Source organism: Narcine bancroftii, chromosome 5, assembly GCF_036971445.1.
Source record: "Narcine bancroftii isolate sNarBan1 chromosome 5, sNarBan1.hap1, whole genome shotgun sequence".
Lineage (NCBI taxonomy): Eukaryota > Metazoa > Chordata > Chondrichthyes > Torpediniformes > Narcinidae > Narcine > Narcine bancroftii.
This window is the reverse complement of record NC_091473.1, coordinates 6601342-6625360: the sequence shown is the minus strand read 5'-3', so window position 1 is coordinate 6625360 and position 24019 is coordinate 6601342. Positions and strand designations below refer to the sequence as shown.

At 48.0% G+C, this 24019-nt stretch overlaps 1 protein-coding gene across 2 annotated transcripts in view; it reads left to right on the top strand.

Annotated features, from left to right (window-relative positions):
* The window catches only part of sema3bl (sema domain, immunoglobulin domain (Ig), short basic domain, secreted, (semaphorin) 3bl), a 237679-nt gene that overhangs the window by 825 nt on the left and 212835 nt on the right, over nucleotides 1-24019 (top strand). The window lies entirely within an intron of this gene.

Here is a 24019-nt window from a genome sequence, read left to right as displayed (position 1 = left end):
TGAGGGGGGTAGAGGGAGAGAGAGGGGGGTAGAGGTGAGAGAGAGAGGGGGGTAGAGGGAGAGAGAGGGGGGTAGAGGGAGAGAGAGGGGGGTAGAGGGAGAGAGAGGGGGGTAGAGGGAGAGAGAGGGGGGTAGAGGGAGAGAGAGGGGGGTAGAGGGAGAGAGAGGGGGGTAGAGGGAGAGAGAGGGGGGTAGAGGGAGAGAGAGGGGGTAGAGGGAGAGAGAGGGGGTAGAGGGTAGAGAGAGGGGGGTAGAGGGAGAGAGAGGGGTGGTAGAGGGAGAGAGAGGGGGGTAGAGGGAGAGAGAGGGGGGTAGAGGGAGAGAGAGGAGGAGGTAGAGGAGAGAGAGGGGGGTAGAGGGAGAGAGAGGGGGGTAGAGGGAGAGAGAGGGGGGTAGAGGGAGAGAGAGGGGGGTAGAGGGAGAGAGAGGGGGGTAGAGGGAGAGAGAGGGGGGTAGAGGGAGAGAGAGGGGGGTAGAGGGAGAGAGAGGGGGGTAGAGGGAGAGAGAGGGGGGTAGAGGGAGAGAGAGGGGGGTAGAGGGAGAGAGAGGGGGGGTAGAGGGAGAGAGAGGGGGGGTAGAGGGAGAGAGAGGGGGGTAGAGGGAGAGAGAGGGGGGTAGAGGGAGAGAGAGGGGGGTAGAGGGAGAGAGAGGGGGGTAGAGGGAGAGAGAGGGGGGTAGAGGGAGAGAGAGGGGGGTAGAGGGAGAGAGAGGGGGGTAGAGGAGAGAGAGGGGGGTTGAGGGAGAGAGAGGGGGGTAGAGGGAGAGAGAGGGGGGTAGAGGGAGAGAGGGGGTAGAGGGAGAGAGAGGGGGGTAGAGGGAGAGAGAGGGGGGTAGAGGGAGAGAGAGGGGGGTAGAGGGAGAGAGAGGGGGGTAGAGGGAGAGAGAGGGGGGTAGAGGGAGAGAGAGGGGGGTAGAGGGGAGAGAGAGGGGGGTAGAGGGAGAGAGAGGGGGGTAGAGGGAGAGAGAGGGGGGTAGAGGGAGAGAGAGGGGGGTAGAGGGAGAGAGAGGGGTGTAGAGGGAGAGAGAGGGGGGCTTAGAGGGAGAGAGAGGGGGGTAGAGGAGAGAGAGAGGGGGGTAGAGGGAGAGAGAGAGGGGGGTAGAGGGAGAGAGAGGGGGGTAGAGGGAGAGAGAGGGGGGTAGAGGGAGAGAGAGGGGGGTAGAGGGAGAGAGAGGGGGGTTAGAGGGAGAGAGAGGGGGTAGAGGCGAGAGAGGGGTGGTAGAGGGAGAGAGAGGGGGGTAGAGGGAGAGAGAGGGGGGTAGAGGGAGAGAGGGGGGTAGAGGGAGAGAGAGGGGGGTAGAGGGAGAGAGAGGGGGGTAGAGGGAGAGAGAGGGGGGTTAGAGGGAGAGAGAGGGGGGTTAGAGGGACGAGGAGAGGGGGGCTCGAGGGAGAGAGAGGGGGGTAGAGGAGAGAAAGGGGGTAGAGGGAGAGAGAGGGGGGTAGAGGGGAGAGAGAGGGGGTAGAGGGAAGAGAGAGGGGGGTAGAGGGAGAGAGAGGGGGGTAGAGGGAGAGAGAGGGGGGGAGAGGGAACGAGAGAGGGGGGTAGAGGGAGAGAGAGGGGGGCTAGAGGGAGAGAGAGGGGGGTAGAGGGAGAGAGAGGGGGGTAGAGAGGAGAGAGAGGGGGGTAGAGGGAGAGAGAGGGGGGTAGAGGATGATGAGAGAGGGGGGAAGAGGGAGAGAGAAGGGGGGTAGAGGGAGAGAGAGGGGGGAGAGGGAGAGAGAGGGAGCGGAGAGGGATGAGAGAGAGAGGGGGTAGAGGGAGAGAGAGGGGGGTAGAGGGAGAGAGAGGGGGGACGAGGGAGAGAGTAGGGGGAAGGGTCGAGGGAGAGAGAAGGGGGGTAAGAGGGGAGAGAGAGGGGGTAGACGGGATGAGAGAGGGGGGCTCGAGGGAGAGAGAGGGGGGTAGAGGCTCGCTTGTACTGAGAGGGGGGTAGAGGGAGAGAGAGGGGGTAGAGGGAGAGAGAGGGGGGTAGAGGGAGAGAGAGGGGGGTAGAGGGAGAGAGGGGGGGTAGAGGGAGAGAGAGGGGGGTAGGGAGAGAGAAGGGGGGTAGAGGGAGAGGAGAGTGGAGGGTAGAGGGAGAGAGGGGGAGAGGGAGGAGAGGGGGTAGAGGGAGAGAGAGGGGGTGAGGGAGAGAGAGGGAGGTAGAGGGAGAGAGAGGGGGGTAGAGGGAGACGAGGGGGTAGAGGAGAGAGAGGGGGGTAGAGGGAGAGGGAGAGGAGAAGGGTGTAGAGGAGACGGGGAGGGATTGAGAGAGGGGGGTAGAGGGAGAGAGAGGGGGGTAGAGGGAGAGAGAGGGGGGTAGAGAGGGGAGAGAGAGGGGGGTAGAGGAGAGAGAGGGGGTAGAGGGAGAGAGGGGGGTAGAGGAGAGAGAGGGGGTACGATGGTGTGAGAGGGGTCTGAACCGTACCTGTTTTTTTTTAACCGAGATGGTTATATATGCGACGTGTCGTGAGAGAGAGAAGGCAGGCACCACAGTTATCTAAGACGACAGCATCTATAATTACACGTGCTCTGCTTCCGACCAGCAAGTGCATCCGCTTCTTCTGCTCGCTCCGCCAGGCAGTGACTCTTTCCTCCCTCGGGGTGGCCGTACTCCCCTCTCATGGCTTTCCATGACAGTCCTACGGTGATCCCAAACCAAACTGCAGGGAAGGGCGGTGAGATCTGGGGTTAACGTGAATAAAATCACCAAGGTTTTCTGAATACTGTGTGAGGCAGTAGATAGGGGGGTGTGGTTTGATATGCTCAATTGGAAAGAGAAGGGCTGGCCATCATCTTCGGGGTGAAAAGATTTCACCAATACCTGTGCTGACGGAGGTTTACATTGGTGACAGACAGCAAACCACTGAGTCTAGTATTGGGATGCCGATGGTAGCAGCAGCCCGAATTCAAAGGTGGGCGATGCTATTGGCAACGTACGATCTAGATTTAAAACACAAACCTGTGCAACAAAATAAGCACGCTGACCACTCCCAGACACGGAGCAGAACGAAACAGAAATCCAAAGCCAACTGAATCAACTTCCAACAACAGCAAAGGGGATCATTAAGGAAACCCAGTAAGACATACTGTCCAGAGTGTTCTGTTTCACCAACAATGGGTTGCCAGAAGACCAGGAATTGAAACCCTATTACACCAGACGAAGAAGGATGCCTACGATTCCCAAGGAATGACCTGGCCGAACGAGACAATAGCCACCCAGGGATAGTGCGTGTGAAAGCACTAGCCAGGATGGTCGTCTGGTGGTCTTCCCTCGGGGAAGATATCGAGCAGACAGCCGGGAGGGACAACCCAAAGCACCTCAGGCAGAAGCAAACCCATGGAAATGGCCATCAAAACCGTGGCATCGGATCCACATTAGGCTTTGCAGGGCCATTCATGGGAGAGAATATCCTGATAGGAAGGGCCCATTGTAATCCGCGTGGAAAAAATGACTGCAGGTCAGACCATTGGAAAAACTCAGAAGATTTCGCATCATGCAGATTACCCATTGGACTCGTCTCCGACAACGGCCCACACTTGCTGTCAGCAGAATTTAAAGCTTTCACGCCCAACAATAACATACCGTCTGCCCCAGACCATCCCAGGACAAACGGAGCAGCAGACCGTGGCGTACAATCTTTCAAGAAAGCCATGACCATTGTCCCAGAAAATTGCCGACTTCTTGCTGAGTTACCACCACACTCAAACCACCAAAAGAGCATCGGCAGAGCTGATGTTCGGGAGAAATCCAAGGACTGCAATACATCGAGATATCAGCCTCAGACTGCAAAGCTTCTGCTAAAAGAGACCCAAGATCAATTGAAGTGGGGTTGCAAGACTGCCGCGCCCACAAAGCTCCATGGAGGCGGGGAGTCGTCCTGAAAAAAAACTCAGCCCATACTCGTATCACATCCTAGTGATATGGAAAAGACACATCAACCACCTAAGACCATGGACGACCCAATGACACCCGAAGCCGGGAAGGTCGGTGTGTTCAATGAGGGGCCAACCCGGCTACCAGTAGAAGCATCTCCACCACACGTCGTCGTACACGGAGAAGGAACGAGGGGCACCTGAAACCAGAGACCAGGGGAGCAGCCCGCTGGATCTTTGCACCCCAACTTCAAAAAGACTGTCAAGATCATCTTCTCCACCGCCCAGTTATATCCTGACCGATGAACTGCAACAGAGCATGCCTAGAGCTCCTTGACAACAACCAAGTGCCCGTCCGAATACCATCCCTCTCCGGAGATCCAAACAAACCACACACACCCACCGAATCGTTTCAAAGACTATGTATGCTGAGTGGGGGAGGGGGAATGACACCATTGCGTGATTTATACTGAACGCTTTGTCGAAATGAGGGGGAGAGAGGGGGAGAGAGGGGAAGAGAGGGGAGAGGGGAAGAGAGGGGAGAGGGGGGAGAGGGGAAGAGGGGGGAGAGGGGAAGAGGGGGGAGAGGGGAAGAGGGGGGAGAGGGGAAGAGGGGGGAGAGGGGAAGAGGGGGGAGAGGGGAAGAGGGGGGAGAGGGGAAGAGGGGGGAGAGGGGAAGAGGGGGAGAGAGGGGAAGAGGGGGGAGAGGGGAAGAGGGGGGAGAGGGGAAGAGGGGGGAGAGGGGAAGAGGGGGGAGAGGGGAAGAGGGGGGAGAGGGGAAGAGGGGGGAGGAGAGAGGGGAAGAGAGGAGAAGAGAGGGGAAGAGAGGAGGAGAGGGGGAAGAGAGGGGGAGAGGGGAAGAGGGGGGGAGAGGGGAGGAGAGGGGAGGAGAGGGGAGGAGAGGGGAGGAGAGGGAGGAGAGGAGGAGAGGAGAAGAGAGGAGGAGAGGGGAAGAGAGGAGGAGAGGGGAAGAGAGGAGGAGAGGGGAGGAGAGGGGAGAGGGGAGGAGAGAAGAGAGGGGAAGAGAGGGGAAGAGAGGAGGAGAGGGGAGAGGAGAGGAGAGGAGGAGAGGGGAGAGGAGAGGAGAGGAGGAGAGGGGAGAGGAGAGGAGAGGAGGAGAGGGGAGGAGAGGAGGGGGGAGGGGAGGAGAGGAGAGGGGAGGGGTGGAGGGGAGGGGAGGAGAGGAGGGGAGGAGAGGAGTGGGGAGGGAGTGGGTGTTGATGCTAGCAGGGGAATGAGGTCCACTCCTTGAAATCTATGGCATTGCTTGTCATTGAGAACAATGGTGGTATCTGCTAACTTGCTTGGGAATTGGACTGATGTTCAGCTATGCAGGGGAAAGGGGAATTTGGGCAATATTGTTGGGCACTGGTTCTTGGTGTGATCCTGGAGGAAGTGCTGTCTCCAATCTGGCAATTCTTGTTGATGGCCCCAACAGAATTATTTTTTTAAAAATTTGGACATACTGCACACCTAAAACTTTTGTATGGTATGTTTCAAATGGTAGTAGGAACTCAGATATGGGGAGAATGTACAAACTCCTTACAGACAGAGCGGGATTCGAACCCCTATTCCGATCGTTGGCACTGTAATGGTGTTGCTCTAACTGCTACGCTAATCGTGCCGCCCCAAAGAAAGTGGCTGAAAGCAGAATTGGTAATTCTGAAGCCTCTGTTTCTGTACTGCCGTGCTGCCTTTTGAGGACGGTGGGGCCTTCAACCCTCCCCAGCACTTAATTCAGTCTCTTAGACCTGAACACCTAATATTGAACTCTTGGTAATTTAACCCATCATGACTTTAATCCCCTCATTTAACCAGCCTAAGTCACAAACATTAGGAGAGGAAGATAAATACTTGCGTGGGGATGGAGGGGGTGGGGGGGGTGGTTTGGTGTATGGGTGTGATGAGTGGTCAAGTGGCCTGAGTTTAAATATGAACACCGGTGTTAAATATTGTATGTATTTAACAAGGGTAATTTAAATGATAGAGAGTTTAATGGTGAAATCAGTGGGGTTCAAATAGCAGGTTAAATGTGGGGTACGATGGGTTAGATACTGGGGAGGTTAGTATTGGTGTCAAGTTCTAAGAAACTGAATTAAATGGTGGGGAAGCTGAAGACCCCATACAGAGAGGTGGAGTGATTTTGTGGGTGGGGGTGTCATTAAATACTTTAATGTTGTTTTGTCTCTAACTATTTTTAGCAAGTGTAGCCGAGGATCTGAGCCTCTGGCATATTCCTATAGTTATGTTATTATCCAATTGGAGCAATTTGTCTTCTGTGTTGAGAGTTCTTCGACAGTCCCACAGGATCAGGGATGACTTGCATCCACTTTGGTTTCCTGGTACTGCAGTGACAGGTGATGACAGTGGGGGGTGGGGGGGGGGGCGGTGGGGAGGATCCTTTCCCCTGATGGGAGTGGGGGTGGGGAAGGTGGGCAGCTGGGTGGGTATTTGCGAGGTGGTGTTTTCCTTTGGTTATTTACGCGTCTCAGTGCTCTCGACTCCATGCTTGTCAACATCATCTGCCCTTGGAGCTGTCATTCACCAGGAAGTTACTGGGAATGTTGCCTTTCTTCAAGGATGCTATGCGGACATACTAATGAATATAAGGAATAGAAAGTGGAGGAGGCCATTTGGCCCATCAAGCCTGCTCCACTATTCTTCCTGGTCCCCATAACCCTTAATTCCCCTTATATTCAAAACGATCTCTCTGTGTCTTAAATGCAGTTACTAAGGCAGCCAGTACTGATTTCTTGGGCAGAGAATTCCACAGATTCACTACTCTCTGAGAGTAGCAGTTCCTCCTCATCTGCCTTAAATTCACTGCCCAATATCTTGAGGATATGTTCTCTTGTTCTTGTCTCATCTGCCAGTGAAAATAATCTTCCTGTTTCTGTCTTATCTATTTCTTTCATCATCTTGTGTTTCTGTCAGATCCTCCCCCCATCCTTCTAAACCCAATATGTATAGTCATATGGTACTCTATTAAAAGCTAATTCCTTTGTTTCTGGAATCAGCCAGGTGTCCCTCCTCTGTACTGCCTCTGGAGCCAGAATATCCTTTTAAGGAGACTAGAATTGCACGCAGTTCTCCAGGTGCGGCCTAACTAGTCCCCTGTGCACTTGCACTAGAATCTCCCTTCTCTTAAATTCGATTCCTCTAGCAATGAAGGCCAAATTGCAAACCAACTTCTTCTGATTCACACATAGGGACTCTCAAATCTCTCTGCACAATAGCAGGCTGCAGTTTTTCAACCGCTTTAATCTGCTGCTTTCCAAAGCGGATGACTTCACATTTACCAACATTGTACTGACACACCCTTGCCCACTCATTTAACCTGTCCATATTTCTCTGCAGACTAGCTGCATCCTTGAATCTTTTCCTTTGTCCATATAGTGATCTCTTCCTTTGACAGAGCTTGGATTCGTGTTTCCATTATGAGAGCCTGATGTTGGGTGAGCGAATGACATGACCAACCTAATGGAGCTGACCAAGCTCAATGCATTAGCCTGAGAGAAAGAGAGACAGATGTTTGTTTGCTATCCTTTAAGTGAGTTTGAATTATTTCAGAGATTCCATGGCTGATATCTTTCCAATTCCTGAAGTGCCTACAATAGGTAACCACCATGAACCAACTTACGAGCCATCTTCCCTTTATCCCATCAGTGAAATGGGCTTGCTGAATAGGGAGCACACAAATTACAGTATTGAATTATTATTGTCACAATACCAAGATACAGTGAAAAACTTTGTGTGAGGTTTTTGTTGTTGTTGCATGTTACAGAGTTCTGATGCCACAAAAGACTTGTCTGCTTTACTGCTAAATCACTTTTTATACATTACGACAGTAATTTAAGTAATCCCTGTGCTCTGAGATTAGTAAGGGATTGCTTAAAGTGGGATGTGGGTGGAAATAAAAAGGTTGAAAACCACTGTTTTAATGGTCCCTCATTGACTCGTTATGTGCATGGTTTAAGAACTCTAAAGGAAATGGGCCAATGACAATTGTTCTCAAGCAAAATATTTCAGTAGCAGTTGGGTCTAGAGCAGTGATTCTCAACCTTCACATCCTACCTCAAGCAATCCCTTACTGATCACAGAGCATAGGGATTACTTAGTGGCATGTGAGTGGAAAGAAAAAGGTTGAGACCACTGCATTAGGATTACTGTGAATATTTATTACATTCATTTTTTTGCATTTATCGTCTTTGTATTTCAATTAACTATACTATTTTGTTTTAACAAAGTAACTAAGCAGTGGCAGGAAGAAAGAATGTTGGTGTATCTGATATTGTACAATGTATATCACAATAAACTCCAGTCAAGTCAACTAATAAGGTACAACAGGAGGACCAAAATAAAGCAAAAATGCAGAATGTATTATTAGAGAATGTTATAGAGAAAAGTCTAGTTAAACTGGCATAGAGTCCACATTGAGGTTGTTTCTGAGAAAGAAAGATCTCCTTTTGGAGTCCCATTCAAGAGACTGATCACAGCAGGAAGGAAGCTCTCTTTGATTCTGGTGGTATGAGTTTTCAGCCTTGTGTTATCTTCTGCCCGATGTGAGAGGGGGAAGAGAGAGTGATCAGGGAGGGGTGGATACTTTATTTTGTTGGCCGCTTTTTGAAAGCAGCTGGAGGTGCAGATGGAGTCAACACAGGGGAGACTAGTCTGGGCGATGCCCTGAATTACCTTCACAACACTTCTATTTTTCATGGTCTTGGGCTTGACAGTTTCTGTACCGAGTTGTGTGCATTCAGACAGGATACCTTCTATGGTCCACTTATAAAGGTCGGCAAGAGGCATTGGGGCATGCTGAATTTTTTCTCCCTTCTGAGGAAGTAGAGGCGTAAAATCAATATGGTTGGACCAGGACAAATATGTTGGTGAAAACAACACCAAAAGACTTGAAACACGCCACTATTTTCACCTGAATAAATACTTCCTCCTGGAAAATATCTCACAGGTCGAAATACAGGGAAAGGAGATGAGTATCGGAAATTAAAGCAAACTTTTCGTGAATTTAAGCTATTTGTAATTAGGGAAAGTCTAATTACACCAGTGGTTTTCAACCTATTTCTTTCCACTCACATCCACTTTAAATAATCCCTATGCCATCGGTGCTCTGTGATTAGTAAAGGATTGCTTAAGGTGGGATGTGAGTGGGAAGGGAAGGTTGAGAACCACTGCTCTAAACCCAATTGTGACTGAAATATTTTGCTTGAGAAAAATTGTTTTTGGCCCATTTCCTTTGGAGTTCTGAAACCGTGCACATAACGAGTCAATAAGGTATAATTAAAACAGGGGGTTTCAAACTTTTTCTTTCCACCCACATCCCACCTTAAGCAATCCCTTACAAATCACAGAGCACTGATGGTATAGGGATTACTTAAAGTGGAATGTGAGTGAAAAGATAAAGGTTGAGAACCACTGGATTACACAATCATTGGATGAACCATAGAACACTACAGAACAGAAACAGGCCCCTTCAACCCTTCTAGTCTGTGCTTAGTCCCACTGTCCTGCACCCACTCCATACCTCTCCCATCCATGAACCTGTCCAAATTCTTCTTAAATGTTAAAATTGAGCCCACATTTGCCACCTCAGCTGGCAGCTTGTTTCATACCCCCACCACTCTGTGTGAAAAAGTTCCCCCTAAAAGTTTCCCCTTTCACTCTTAACCCATATTCCTCTGGTTTGTATCTCACCTTCCCTCTCAGTGGAAAGGACCTACCTATATTTACTCTGTCTATACCCCTCTTAATTTTAAATACCTCTATCAAATCTCCCCTCATTCTTCTATGCTCCAGTGAATAAAGTCCTTACTTGTTTATGCTTTCCTTAAAATTCTGAAGATTAGGCAACATGCTAGTAAATTTTCTCTGCACACTTACTCCAAATTTCCCCTCACCAATGTTTATACAACTTTACCATAACATCCCAATTCCTGAACTCAATTCTTTGATTTATAAAGGGCCTAAAGCTCTCTTTACATCCCTATCTACCTGCGACACCACTTTCAGTGAATTATGTATCTGCATTCCAGATCCCTCTGTTCTTCTGCACTCCTCAGTTCCCTACCATTCACCATGTATGTCCTTTCTTGGTTTGTCCCTCCAAAATGCAAAACCTCACACTTGTCTGCATTAAATTCCATCTGCCATTTCAACCAATTTTTCCAGCTGGTCCAGATCCCTCTGCAAGCTTTGAAAACCTTCTTTACTGTCCACAATACCAATAATCTTAGTGTCATCTGTAAACTTGGTGATCCAATTTACCACATTATCATCCAGATCATTAATATAGATGACAAACAACAATGGGCCCCACACCGATCCCTGAGGCACACCACTAGTTACAGGCCTCAAGTCTATGAAGTAATCATCCACCACCACTTTCTGGCTTCTCCTGTCCAGCCATTGTCGATTCCAATTCACTACTTCACCATGAATACCAAGCGTCTGAACCCTCCTGACTAACCTCCCATGTGGGACCTTGTCAAAGGCCTTACGAAAGTCCATGTAGACAACATCCACAGCCTTTCCTTCATCCACTTTCCTGGTAACTGCCTCGAAAAACTCTATAAGATTAGTTAAACATGACCTACTATGCACAAAACCATGTTGACTATCCCTAATCAGTTTCAGGCTATTCAAATAATTATATATCTGACCTCTGAGAAGACCTTCCAATAATTTACCTACTACTGACATCAGGCTCACTGGCCTATAATTTCTTGGGTTATTTTAGGAGCCTTTTTTAAACAACGGAACAATGTGAGCTACCCTCCAATTTTCCAGCGCCACATTCATGGCTAAGGACATTTTAAATATTTCTGCCAGAGCCCCTGCATATTCTACACCAGCATCCCACAAGGTCTGAGGGAATATCTTCTCAGGCTCTGGGGATTTATCCACCCTTATTTGCTTTAAGACAGCAAGCACTTCCTCCTTTAATCTGCATGGGTTCCGTGACCTCACTGCCTGTTTTTATTACATGCTGCGACTGTGATAGTTTTCTGAGTGAATACTGATGAAAAAAAACATTTAAAATCTCCCCCATCTCTTTTGACTCCATACAAAGCTAACTAGTCTGATCTTCAAGGGAATCTATTTTGTCCATTAGTATCCTTTTGCTCTTAATATGCCTGTAGCAACCCTTAGGATTTTCCTTCACATCATCTGCCAAAGTAATGTCATGTCTTGTTTTTAGCCTTCCTAACTTCTTTCTGGAGGACTTTCTTGCATTTTTTTTTTATACACCTCAAGTATCTCATTTGCTCCATGTTGCCTATACCTGCTGTACACCTCTCTCTTCTTTCAAACCAAATCCCCAATGTCCCTTGAAATCAAGGTTTCCTATGCCTGCTAACCTTACCTTTAATCCTCACAGGAACATGCAGACTCTGTACTCTCAACATTTTACCTTTGAAGGTCCTCCACTCACCTCGCACATCCTTGGCCAAAAACAACTTACCGCAATCCACACATTCTAGATCCTTTCTCATTTCCTCGAAATTGGCCTTTTCTCCAATTTAGAAAGTCAACCAGAAACCCAGACCTATCCTTTTCTCCATAATTAACTTGAAACTAATGGCATTACGATCACTGGGTCAAAATGTTCCCCTACACGTACTTTTTTTTAAAAAAAATTTTATTTTTCACACCATAAACCACATTGACCAAGATACATACATTTTCCTTTTCAAATATATAGTGTCATTTTCTCCGCCCCCCCTCCCTCCTCCCATCCCCCCCTCCCTACCTCCCCCCCATTCATTTAAAGTACAAAATCTAAGATACATTAAACCATTGTTGTCATTCAATAAAAATAAACAAGAAATTCCACTGAGTCAATTCTTTTCATTTCCTTCTCCTTTTGTTAATTTAGGTGGTAAATGTCCCCGGTAGGTTTTCTCTATTGTGTTTCATGTATGGCTCCCATATTTGTTCAAATATTTCAATATTATTTCTTAAACTATATGTTATTTTTTCTAATGGAATACATTTATTCATTTCTATATACCATTGTTGTATTCTCAAATTATCTTCCAATTTCCAGGTTGACATAATACATTTTTTTGCTACGGCTAGAGCTATCTTAACAAATCTTTTTTGTGCACCATCCAAATCAAGTCCAAATTCTTTGTTTTTTACGTTACTTAGGAGGAAGATCTCTGGGTTTTTTGGTATATTGTTTTCTGTAATTTTATTTAATATCTGGTTTAGATCTTCCCAAAATTTTTCTACTTTCTCACATGTCCAGATTGCATGAATTGTTGTTCCCATTTCTTTTTTACAATGAAAACATCTGTCAGATACTGTTGGGTCCCATTTATTTAACTTTTGAGGTGTAATGTATAGCCTGTGTATACAGTTATATTGTGACATACGTAACCTCGTATTTATTGTATTTCTCATCGTTCCAGAGCATAACTTCTCCCACCCTACACGTACTTCTGAAGAGACATCATTAAAGCCAGTGCATCTTGCATGTGTGTAAGCACTTAAGAATGTATGGATGTTCACATAGAGTAAAACCTCCAGAACCTGGCACCTATGCCGGTTGCTTGAGATTGTGGATTGGTGAGCTATGACTGCTAGGGTGTGCCATTTTTAAATTCCTGTATTTTTTACCTAGTTATTACCATGAATATTTTTGACCATGGCTTGAGGCCTGCTGTTGCTTGAATTCTGGATAACAAGGGTTTTTACTGTATATGAATGCACATTATGTGTGTGATCACACATGTTTGACTGGATATGTGTATTTGCAAGTGTGTATATCTTAATTTTTCTATGGTGTGCATATGATATCTCTCATATATAGAGATAGGCGGCTAGTCTAAAGACACTTAATTCATTTCCTCTTCCTTTTTAATGACTATTTTGGACTGGAGACTGCTTCCCTGGGGGTAATGGCCCAAAATCTGATCCTCACAAGCGTGTTGACTCTTCCTGTTACACTTCAACCTTGAAGTGAAATTTGTGACTCCCTGTAGATGGCATAATGACTTCCACACATGAGCTGGTAGAATGAATTTTGCAGATGTGGAGGGCAGCCCTGTCCTCTTGTGCACAGATTCTTTAAGCACTCAGACATATCCAATTCTAGAGTCAAACTGAAGTTGATGCAAATATTCATACAATTACTTCTTCAGTGCTACGTATGTACAAATTTAACTGTCAAGGAAGGAAGCTTGGAGTGAAACTCAATCCTCTGCAGGCGCTGTGATTGTGGTAAAAACACAAAAATGCTGGAGGAACTCGGCCAGTCTTGCAGTGTCCATAGGAAGTAAAAAAATAGATTGAAGAAGGGCTCAGGCTATCCATTAATTTATTTGTGTGTGTGTGTATAACCTTGGTAACATGTTCACCTGGAGACACACTGGAGATTGCGGATGCTGGAATCTGAAGCCAAATGCAGTCTGCTGGAGGGACTCAGTGGGTTGATTAGCATCAGTGGGAGAAAAAAGGTTGGTCCTGATGTAGATTTTTCTCACAAAACTCATTGAAGGAGTTTGACCCACTGAGTTGCACCAGCAGATCGTGTTGGCTTAACAGTTTCACCTTTTTTTGCCAACGTTCTCTTCCCATGTAAATGCCCCTTCGTGTCAGATTAATGTTCCACTGTTGTTGGATCTTTCATTGTGAGCAAGATACCTTTTAATGCCAGTGTTTTCTATGTAAACAGGCTGTTGTTCTGCAAAGGCATCCACTGCTTGGTGTGTGGTTTGTGATTATGAATATGTAACTGCCGATGGGTAGCTGGCCCCTCTCCCACTGGTGATTCACTCCCTGGTAACTCCTCACATTGTCACCTGGAATAAAAGTTGACCTCCCTCTCCCTGGCCTTAGTCACGCACTTGGAATCGGGCCAACTACAAGTCTTAAAATATAACAAAGCCTATCGTTCCTCACTCTACAGCAATGGTTCTCAACCTTCCCTTCCCATTCACATCCCACTTTAAGTAATCCCTATGCCAACGGTGCTCTGTGATTAATAAGGGATTGCTTAAAGTGGGATATGAGTGGGAAGGAAGGTTGAGAATCACTGTTCTGGACCCAATTGTTACTGAAATATTTTGCTTGAGAAAGATTGTCATTGGCCCATTTCCTTTGGAGTTCTGAAACAAGTCAATGAGGTATGATGAAAACAGTGGTTTTCAAACTTTTTCTTTCCACCCGCACACCACCTTAAGCAATTGCTTACTAATCACAGAGTACAATGTCATAGGGAATACTTAGTGATATGTGAGTGGAAAAAGAAAGGTTGAGAACCACTGCACTATGGTTTTGGAGTTATTGATGGAGCCTATCAATGTGTTCATATACTATTTCAATGTTGTTATCCCCTGGAGATCATGGTGTCTTCCCTGATCATGCTGCTCCCTTCTCTCCCGATCCCTATTCCTATCTCCTCACCAGATACACTGGCAATGCTTTTCCCTTTGCAGGTTGCAGTTCCTTTTCCCCTACCCCCAACACTTGCCCATCTACCTGGCTTGCGTTACCAGGGAGAGATTCACTACTTGTGTAATGAGCAAAGGAGATGGAATTCCTCATGCATGATATGTTATTAATGACACTGTGGCGACACACCACTACGCAGGCGAACCGACCCCACTTGTAATCCATGTGGCGGGGCAGCTGGCCAAAATGACTTCGTCAGGGGTTTCCCCTTCTTAGCAAAGGGCTCAGAAGCCCATGCTGGGGGACTACTTGATGCCTGCGTGATGTCAGTGTTCCCCCCCCAGCACAGTTCTCAGTCAGGTCCGGGCTGAGAGTACAAGTCCAGCCCAGCAGCTTGCAATAAATCAGTTCTGCTCACTGAGCTCAACCCATCTGGTTGTGTGTTCTTTCAGTAGCAGTGTAGCTGCCGCTACAATTGGTGACCCTGACTGGTTCAAATGTCTTTGAACCCATCATGACCGAACCTGGGATCAGTGCAGGGTTCAGGAGCCAGAGATCTGATTCGGCTAAGCGGAGACTCAGTTTAATCTCCGCCAGATTTCATCTGACACGACTAAATTCTACCATGTGCTTGCAGCCTTGGACCAGGCCACCACCAAATGCATGGTGCAACTCGTTCAGCACCCACCAGCTGAAGACAAATACGAGACCATCAAGCGAGTGCTCACCTGATCCCTCGGACTATCCAGGTGCCAGCATGCCGCTTGGATGCTGCACCTCGACGCCCTGGGGGACAGGTCACCCATGGAGCTGATGGATGAGATTCTCACGCTCATAGGTGATCACACCAACTCCCCACTCTTCGATCGCATTTTCCTCGACTATCTGCCCGAGGACATCTGGCTGTTACTGGCCCAAGAGAGCTTTACTGATCCAAGGAAGGTCACTCAGAAGGCCCAAGAGCTATGGCTCGAGCAATTCCCGGAGGGCTCGGCAGTCCAGCTGGTCACGAGGCACGGGCATGACCACATCAAGCCCACCCCTAGCGCTGTGGTAGAGCATCCAGCCCCTGCAGGGGCCACCAAGAGCATAACCAGGGGCACGGCATCCACTCCAGGCCTCTGCTTCTACCACCAGTGCTGGGGAGCCAAAGCTCGGAAGTGTCGTCAGCCCTGCTCGTTCCAGAGAAATGAGCAGGCCAGCCACTGTTAATGGCTGCGGTGGCTAGCTGAGGACACAGCCTCCGCTACCTGAGGGACTCAGTCAGTGGCCAGCGGTTCCTCGTCGACACTGGGGCCCAGATCAGCATCATCCTGGCCACGGCTATAGAGTCCAGGAACCGACCTCGAGGACCTCCCCTCCGAATGGCCAATGCAAGAGAGATCCGGAGGTATAGAGACATCCTCGTTGCCAGCAGGGATTGGGCGCAACACAAGGCCCACCTGCGCACCTTCTTCTCCCAGGTAGCCGACTTCGGCCTCACCATCAACCCAGCCAAGTGCCAGTTTTAGAAAGCGTCCATGCAGTTGCTGGGCCATACTATCATGGCCAATGGAGCCACGCTCGCCGCTACGAAGGTCGCCGCTGTCAAGGAGTTCCCACGTCCGGACAGTCTCAAGGAACTGCAGGAGTTTGCGGGTATGGTCAACTCCTACAACTGATTCATCCCTGGAGCTGCGCACATCATGCACCCTCATCACTGCCAAGCACAAATCGCTCACCTGGACCCCAGAGGCCTGCAGTGCATTCGAGGCCACCAAGGATGCCCTCGCGAAGGCCGCCATGCTCACCCACCCGCACACTGACCTGCATATGGCGCTCTCTGTTGATGCCTCTGCCACAGCTGTCGGCGCCGTCCTGGAGCAGGAGGTGAACAGACAATGGAAGCCGCTGGCATTCTCCGCCCACCAGAGTGCAAGTATAGCGCTTTTGACCGTGAGTTACTGGGCATGTACCTGGCAGTGCAGCATTTCCGCTATTTCTTGGAGGGGAGGACTTTTACTATCTTCACTGACCACAAACCCCTCAATCAGGCACTCGAGATGGCGAAGGACCCCTGGTCGGCCCGCCAGCGTCGTCACCTCCCCTTCGTGTCGGAGTTTACCACCGATATTTGGCACAAGGCGGGGTAGGACAATGTGGTCGTTGATGCACTCTCGCGACTGGCCATCTGCGCGCTGATGCCCGGTGTCAACTTCGACCAGCTCACCTGGGACCAGAAGTCTGACGAGGAGACGCAAGCCTTCAGGACTGCCATCATGGGCCTGCGGTTCCTAGACTTCCTGACTCCGAGCGGTGGAAGAACAGTCCTGAGCGATGTCTCCATGGGCACCCCGCGGCCATTGGTTCCCCAGCAATGGCGCAGGCAAGTCTTCCATCACATCCATGACCTTTCGCACCTGTCTATCAGGTCCACGGTCCAGATGGTGGCAGAGCGGTTTGTCTGGCATGGGCTGCGGAAGCAGATCGCGGGCTGGGCCAGAACATGCACCCATTGCCAAATGTCCAAGGTACACAGGCACACCAGGGCGCCTGTGCAAGAGTTCGAGCACGTCCGGGAATGGTTCAGCCACATTCATGTGGACGTAGTCGGGCCTTTGCCTGTTTCCTGGGCAAACCGTTACCTATTCACGGTGGTGGACAGCACCACTTGTTGGCCCAAGTTGATCTTGATGCCAGACGCCTCCACAGACTCCTGCTCCCGAGCGGTGTTGCACGGTTGGGTTGCCTAGTTCAGCGTTCCGAATCATCTCACCAGCGATCGGGGCACCAAGTTCACCTCTGCGTTCTGGGCACAGCTCGCCAACAGGTTGGGGATCGAGCTACACTGCACCACGGCCTACCACCCGCAGGCCAATTGGCTGGTTGAGCGTCTGCACTGCCACCTTAAGTCGGCACTTATGGCCTGCCTCACCAGTCCCAACTGGGTGGATGAACTGCCTTGGGTGTTCCTGGCCATCCGCTCCATGCCCAAGGAGGATCTGCAGGCATCATCAACTGAGCTGGTCTACGGTGCACCGCTGGCACTTCCTTCATTAATGCACCTCACAACCCCCAGTGGTTGCCGCATGAGCTGCTTCCCCACCTCCGGGCCCGCTTTGACTCCTTCACACCCAGACATGGCACACAGCCATCTCACATCCCCAGCGACCTGCTTTCCGCAGAGTATGTTTTTATTCAGTGGGGCCCGCTCACGGTACCACTGCTGAGATCTTGCGAGGGGCTGTACAAGGTTGTCCAGCATTCAGGGTCTACGTTTATGCTGGACATCGGCAGCAGGCGGGAACTGTTTACTGTGGACAGGCTGAAGCCAGCGCACCTCGACCCCAACGAACCAGTGATTGTAGCCCAGCCCAAGAAGAGAGGCCGTCCAGCTAAAAGGGACATTGGCGCTGGTTCTGAGGTGGGGGGGGGGGCTGTGTGCTGTGTGGCAGCACACCACTAGGCAGGCAAACCGGCCCTGCTTATAATCCACACAGCGGGGCAGCCGACCAAAATGGCGCTGTCGGACATTTCTCCTTCTCAGCACAAGGCTCAGAAGCCCGTGGTGGGGGACCAGGTGATGCCCGGGTGACACCAGCGCCCCCTAGTGCAGTTCTCAGCCAGGTCCAGTCTGGGAGTACGTCCAGCCCATAGCCTGCAATAAATCAGTTCTGCTCACTGAGCTCAACCCGTCTGGTTGTATGCTCTTTCAGTAGCAGTGGATCTGCCACAACAACACCACTGTTGTTGGATTCCTCCCCCATCCCGAATCTTGAGCCATTGTCCTCTAGTTCTTGTCTCATCTGCCAGAGGAAACAATCTCCCTGCTTCTGCTTCTATCTTATTGATTCCTTTCATAATTTTATACATCTCTATAAAATTCCTCCTTCTGAACTCTGGTGAGTCTAGTCCCTGATGAAGCACCTCTGCATATTGCCATTGAGTTCTCCCCTCGTTTCCATCAATTGCCCCCAGACTTAACCACATTTGCAATTTCACTGACATCCTGGGGCTGATTTATAGCAACCTTTTGAGGTACCAACCCGCCTGTCTTTTGGGAGGTGGGAAGAAGCTGGAGCACCCAGTGGAAGCTCGTGCAGTCGCAGGGTGAACGTGCAAACTCTATACAGGCAGCCCTGCTGATCAGGTTTGAACTTGGGTGTCTGGGGCCGTGAGGAAGTAGATCCGCTCACTGCGCCACCAAGTATTGGCTGCAGCCTTGGATGACCTACTGAAAGACCACAATTCCCATTAAAGTAATGGGATAATTTACTTTGTGGACTTGTTATTAACATGGGAATATTTTATTGGACAATATACTACCTGAGATTTTTTTTGTGGCTATTTTGTTGATTAATAGGATCGTTTGAGCTTGCCATATTGATTTAATTTAACTTTAAGGCACCCTGGAGTGTATAGTTCTCAGTTCCACAAGCTATGATAAATTGTGTTCTGCATTCTCTTTCAAGTTTCCTCAATAACGGTGCAAGCAGGTCGTGTTTGGTCTAAGTGGTCTATGTAATGTACTCCAGCTATGCTTGTGACTCCATATTTGTTGCACATTGTGCATTTTGATAGTTCTTTCAATACCAATCATCTGATATATTTTCCAACGTGCTGCTAACTGCACCAGTTCTCTGTAATTACAGGATGTGGGATGTGATACACTGTGACTCTCTCGAGTGTTGTATTTGGGTTGCATAGAGTTTAGACTTTTAAAAAATCAGTAGAGGACAATAAATGAACAGCAGCTGAGTTTATTATCATTAATGCCAGCAGGTTTGCTGCTGCTAACGGCTCCAAACTTGTACACCGAATCTTCCATTCACAGTTGTACGGGTCACACACCAGCACCAGTACAAGTTGGTGAAAGTCATCCCCTTGTAGACCAATTCTGAGGATGTAAACCAGGCCAATTCTGAGGATGTAATTTCTCTTCAATATCATTTAGCACAGAAGCTCAAACTGGGCAGCACAGTGGCATGGTTAGTAGAGGCGCTGACTCGGCATCAGAACTGAGTTTGGGTGCTGTCTGTGTGGTGTTTGCCTGTTCTACCTGTGACATTCCCCCAGGTGCTCTGGCCTTGTCCCTCATCTCAAAGGTGTGGGGGTTGCTTGATGAATTGGGCCTTGTGTATTGCTTCTGCTGTGTGAGTGAGTGATGGAATCTGGGGGGAATTAATGGGAATGTGAAAGAAATGGATTCGTGTAAATGAGAGTTTGAGGTTCAGCGTGGACTTGATGGACATATATTCGAGATGTATGGCTCAATAGCCCAGAGTTACCCTTTGCTCTGGAGTTAGGAAAAGCCATAGAGACTAGAAGTACAATTCTAAAAGGGGCTCAGGGATAAGGGGTAAACATACAATGTTGAATATGGCTTGACATGGTGAAAACTTGTTTAAAGGTTTGTGGGATCTTCAAGCAGGAGACTGACCTCACCCTTCTAACTATTCCCTCTCTCCTGCCTATTATCTCCCTCGATTCTCCGATCATTCACCTACACTGGGGTCAATTTACAGTGGCCAATAAACCTATCATCTAGTGGGTCTTTGGGATGTTGGAAGAAACCGGAGCACCCAGGGAAAACCCATGTGTTCTCAGGGAAGTGGTTTGGGCCACAGAAAAGCAGAAGCAAGAGGGATGCGGTAGAACAGAGGGATCTGGGAATACAGATACATAAGCCCCTGAAAGTGGCATCACAGGTGGACAGGGTTGTAAAGAGACCTCTTGACATATTGGGCTTCATAAAGCAAAGTATTGAATGCAGGAGCTGGGATGTTATGGTAAAGTTGTATAAGACTTTGGTGAAGTCAAATTTGGAATATTGTGTGGAGGTTTGGTCACCTAACTACAGGAAAGATATCAATAAGATTGAAAGGGTGCAGAGAAGATTTACTAGGATGTTGCCTGGACTTCAGGGACTGAGTTTACAAAGGTTAGGTCTTTGTTCCCTGGAGCATTAAAAAGTGAGGAGTGATTTGATCGAGGTATTTAAAATTATGAGGGGGATAGATAGAGTAAATGCTTTTTCCATTGAGGGTGGGTGAGATTCAAACCAGAGGACATGGGTTAAGGGTGAAAGGGGAAAAGTTAAAGGGGAACTTCTTCTCACAGAGTGGTGCGAGTCTGGAACGAGCTTCCAGCTGAAGTGGTAGATGTGGGCTCAATTTTAACATGTAAGACAAACTTGGACAGGTATGTGGATGGGAAAGGTATGGAGGGCTATGGATTGAGTGCATGTGAATAGGACTAGGCAAGAAAAAGTGGTTCTGCACAGACTAGAGGGGTTGAAGTGGCCTGTTTTTGTGCTGTAATTGTTCCATAGTTCTGTTAGTCACAAAATTTTGCAGCGTAGAAACAGACACTTCAGCCAAACTTGTCCATGCTCACCAAGTGGTCTAACCAAGCGAGTTTGCCTGCATTTGGTCCATATCTCTCTGTATTTTCTATCTATATATCTGTCTAAATGTGAATTAAACATTACAGCTGTACCCACCCGACTACTTTATCTGGCAGCTTGTTCAATATAATCTACCACCCTCTGTGTGTGGAAATGATGCATCTCAGGTCCCCTTTTAAAATATTTTCCCTTTCACTTTCAATCTCTGTCCTTTAGTTTTAGATTCCCTGATTCTGGGCTACTGATTGGGTAGTGTTTCTGTTCAAAGGGATCAAGGTGTACCTGTAAAAACAAGGCACTGAAGATCAATGAGAATAAAACATGAAAATCTGCAGACACCGTGGTTGAAATAAAAACACAGTGTAGGAGAAATTCAGCTGGTCAAGCAGTGTCCTTTATATAGCAAAGGTAAAAATACAGAACCGACGTTTCAAACTTGAGCATCTTCAAGATGTGGAAAATGTCGGCATCCCCCCCCCCCTCACCCATTTATTCGGATGCCTGCCAACATTTTTTCCATACCTTGGTGAAGGGCTCAAGCCCGAAATATTGGTTATGTATTTTTACTTATGCTATATAAAGGACACAGCTTGATCTGCTGAGTTTCTCTAGCACTGTGCTTTTACTGAAGATCAATGTGCAGGTGAATTAAGCAAATAATTTGTTCACCTTTATTGCAAAAGGGTTGATTACAGTAGTCAGGAAATCTTATTGCAATGTTAAAGGGCCTTGCTGAGACTGCATTGAAAGTATTGTGTAGCCGACCACTAGAAAGAAACACACACACACACACACTCAATGTGGCAGGTTAAGCTCACTCTTTTATTAGGGGTGGAAAGGCTGCTTTTATACTGTTCAAGTTCCCACCATTTTTGCTGATTGACTGAGTCAGCCATATGAATAACCGTAGCGGGCGGAACATCCATGCATATGAATGTCCTTCTTCCCCAGCCTGTTTCTGCTGAGTTAGCTGGGCAGCTTGACCAAGGCCATTTTAGGGCTGTTGGTCTAATGCTACCCCAGCTTCTACTACCGCCAGTTCATTGTCCTGGGAGTCGCTTTAGTGATCTCTGTGCGCGTCTGCTGCTGCGCAATGTGCCGGCCCGATCTCCGCAATTGCGGGCTGCCACATGTGCACAGTTTTAGTGTCATCAACTAAAAAAAAAGACGTACTTGCTATTAAGGGAGTACAGCTGAGATGTTCACTGCCCTGGCATGATCTGTCGGCCAAACTGCACCCTCCAGTGTTTGGAAGAAAGTGACAAGATGACGTGGAAGGTTGCAAAATTCTTGAAGAGCTGGACACTTGAATGGCAGGACGATTTTCCTTGTCAATGAAGAATACAGAAGCAGCCGATCGATTTTAAGACTAAGGGGGATCGATATTGGACTGAAATGAGAAAGAGTCTTCACTCAACAGGGCGGTGGGAGGCTCCGTTAATGAATTCATTCAAAGCAGATATCAATAGATTTCTGGATTTTAAAGGAAGCAATATAATATGGGCAAGTGTCCACCTCATCCTATATCCCTTGATCTTGATGAATGGTGAAGCCTTTGGTTAATGTCTGTTCCTATATATAAGTTCCCCAACATTCCATAATATTATGCTTGATGCTGAATCTCCTCCACTTTTCTATCCAATTCTCAAGATTCCTTTATTGTCCTGTAGTAGCACAGATCATGTAATATTACACAAGATTGCCTTTCTCTTGCTGTAAGACAAAGAGTCTGCATTAGTATCGTCCAGCACCCCTAACAATAAGAGCGAAAGAGAGTCCTTTCACCAAGTGTCCATAGATTCACCTCCAGAACTCTCTCAGCCTCTGTAACTGCCCCATTGGCAACCCGAGCTTCAGAATCACAATTTATTGACAGGGAAAATGTCATGAAATTCGGTGTTTTGTGGCAGCATCGAAGTGCAAAGGTTCCTATAAACCAGTGGTTTTCAACCTTTTTCTTCCCACTCACATCCCACTTTAAGTAATCCCCATGCCATCCGTGCTCTGTGATTAGTAAGGGGTTGCTTAAGGTGGGATGTGAGTGGGAAGGGAAGGTTGAGACTCACTGCCCTAGACCCATTTGTTACTGAAATATTTTGCTTGAGAAAAATTATTATTGGCCCATTTCCTTTGGAGTTATGAAACTGTGCACATAACGAGACAATTAGGGACAATTAAAACAGTGGTTTTCAAACTTTTTCTTTCCACCCACATCCCACCTTAAGCAATCCCTTACTAATCACAGAGCACCTATGGCATAGGATTACTTAAAGTGGGATGTGAGTGGAAAGAAAAAGGTGGAGAATCACTGCTATCAACCACTTTTACAACAATAAATTATTCAGTAAGTTGATAGCAATTTAGGAACCTTCGACCTGACCAGGAAGGTCAGTGGGAGGTGAGTGGAAAGAAAAAGGTGGAGAATCACTGCTATCAACCACTTTTACAACAATAAATTATTTAGTAAGTTGATAGCAATTCAGGAACCTTCGACCTGACCAGGAAGCTTTCAGCATCTGAGGCCCTTTGGGCGTCTTTCTTGCCCTCGGCATCTTCGGCAGCTGGCGTGGATGCCTCAGCCACTGAGCCCCTCGCTGGTCTGCTGCCATGGTCACTCCCGTAGGGCTGTCTCCTTTACTTTTTCTTTTCCACGGGGGTGTTTTTCCCCGTTTCTGGTGCTCCCTAGCATCTGCAACCTTGTGGCAATTTCCAAACACAGATGTCACCATCTTGGTTGCAAGATTTTTTGGGGGGAAAAAAACACACCGTCATTAGGAGCAGGCAGATGAGGCCTTGAAGCACCATGTCTCCACTCCACACTCTCCAGGGTCCATACCAGTGGGCCATTTTTTAAAATATATCTTCATATCCTTTGATAACCTGAATATTCAAAAATCTATTAAGTACTAAGTGTTGTTTGGGATTAGAGAATTCCAAAGGTTCGCAACCATCTGAGTAAATGTATTTTTCACCTCCAGCACTCCCACAGCCTCTGTAGCCACACTGACTCCTGTCCAATTCATTGGCGACCCAAAAGGCTGACCCTTTACCCAGAGTTCAGTGTTCCTCAGCCAAAGAAAAATTCTCAGACTTGCATGTGTTTGCTTTCCTCCAGTTCCACAGTGTCCAGGCGAGTTGTCTGTTGGATGCAAATGACTTAATTTGGCACACTCTGCTCCTTATTGCTTTCCAGAACATTTCTGAATGCGATTTTCATGAGCTTGGAATGTCCCAAAGTGTTCTTCAGCCAACAAAATATGTTCTGAAGTGTTGTCAATGTTGCAAGTGTAAAAGTGTCTTGTGTACTGGTTTCATAATAATAATAATCGCATAATCAAGCTTAATAATACTAACGAAGGGACAAATT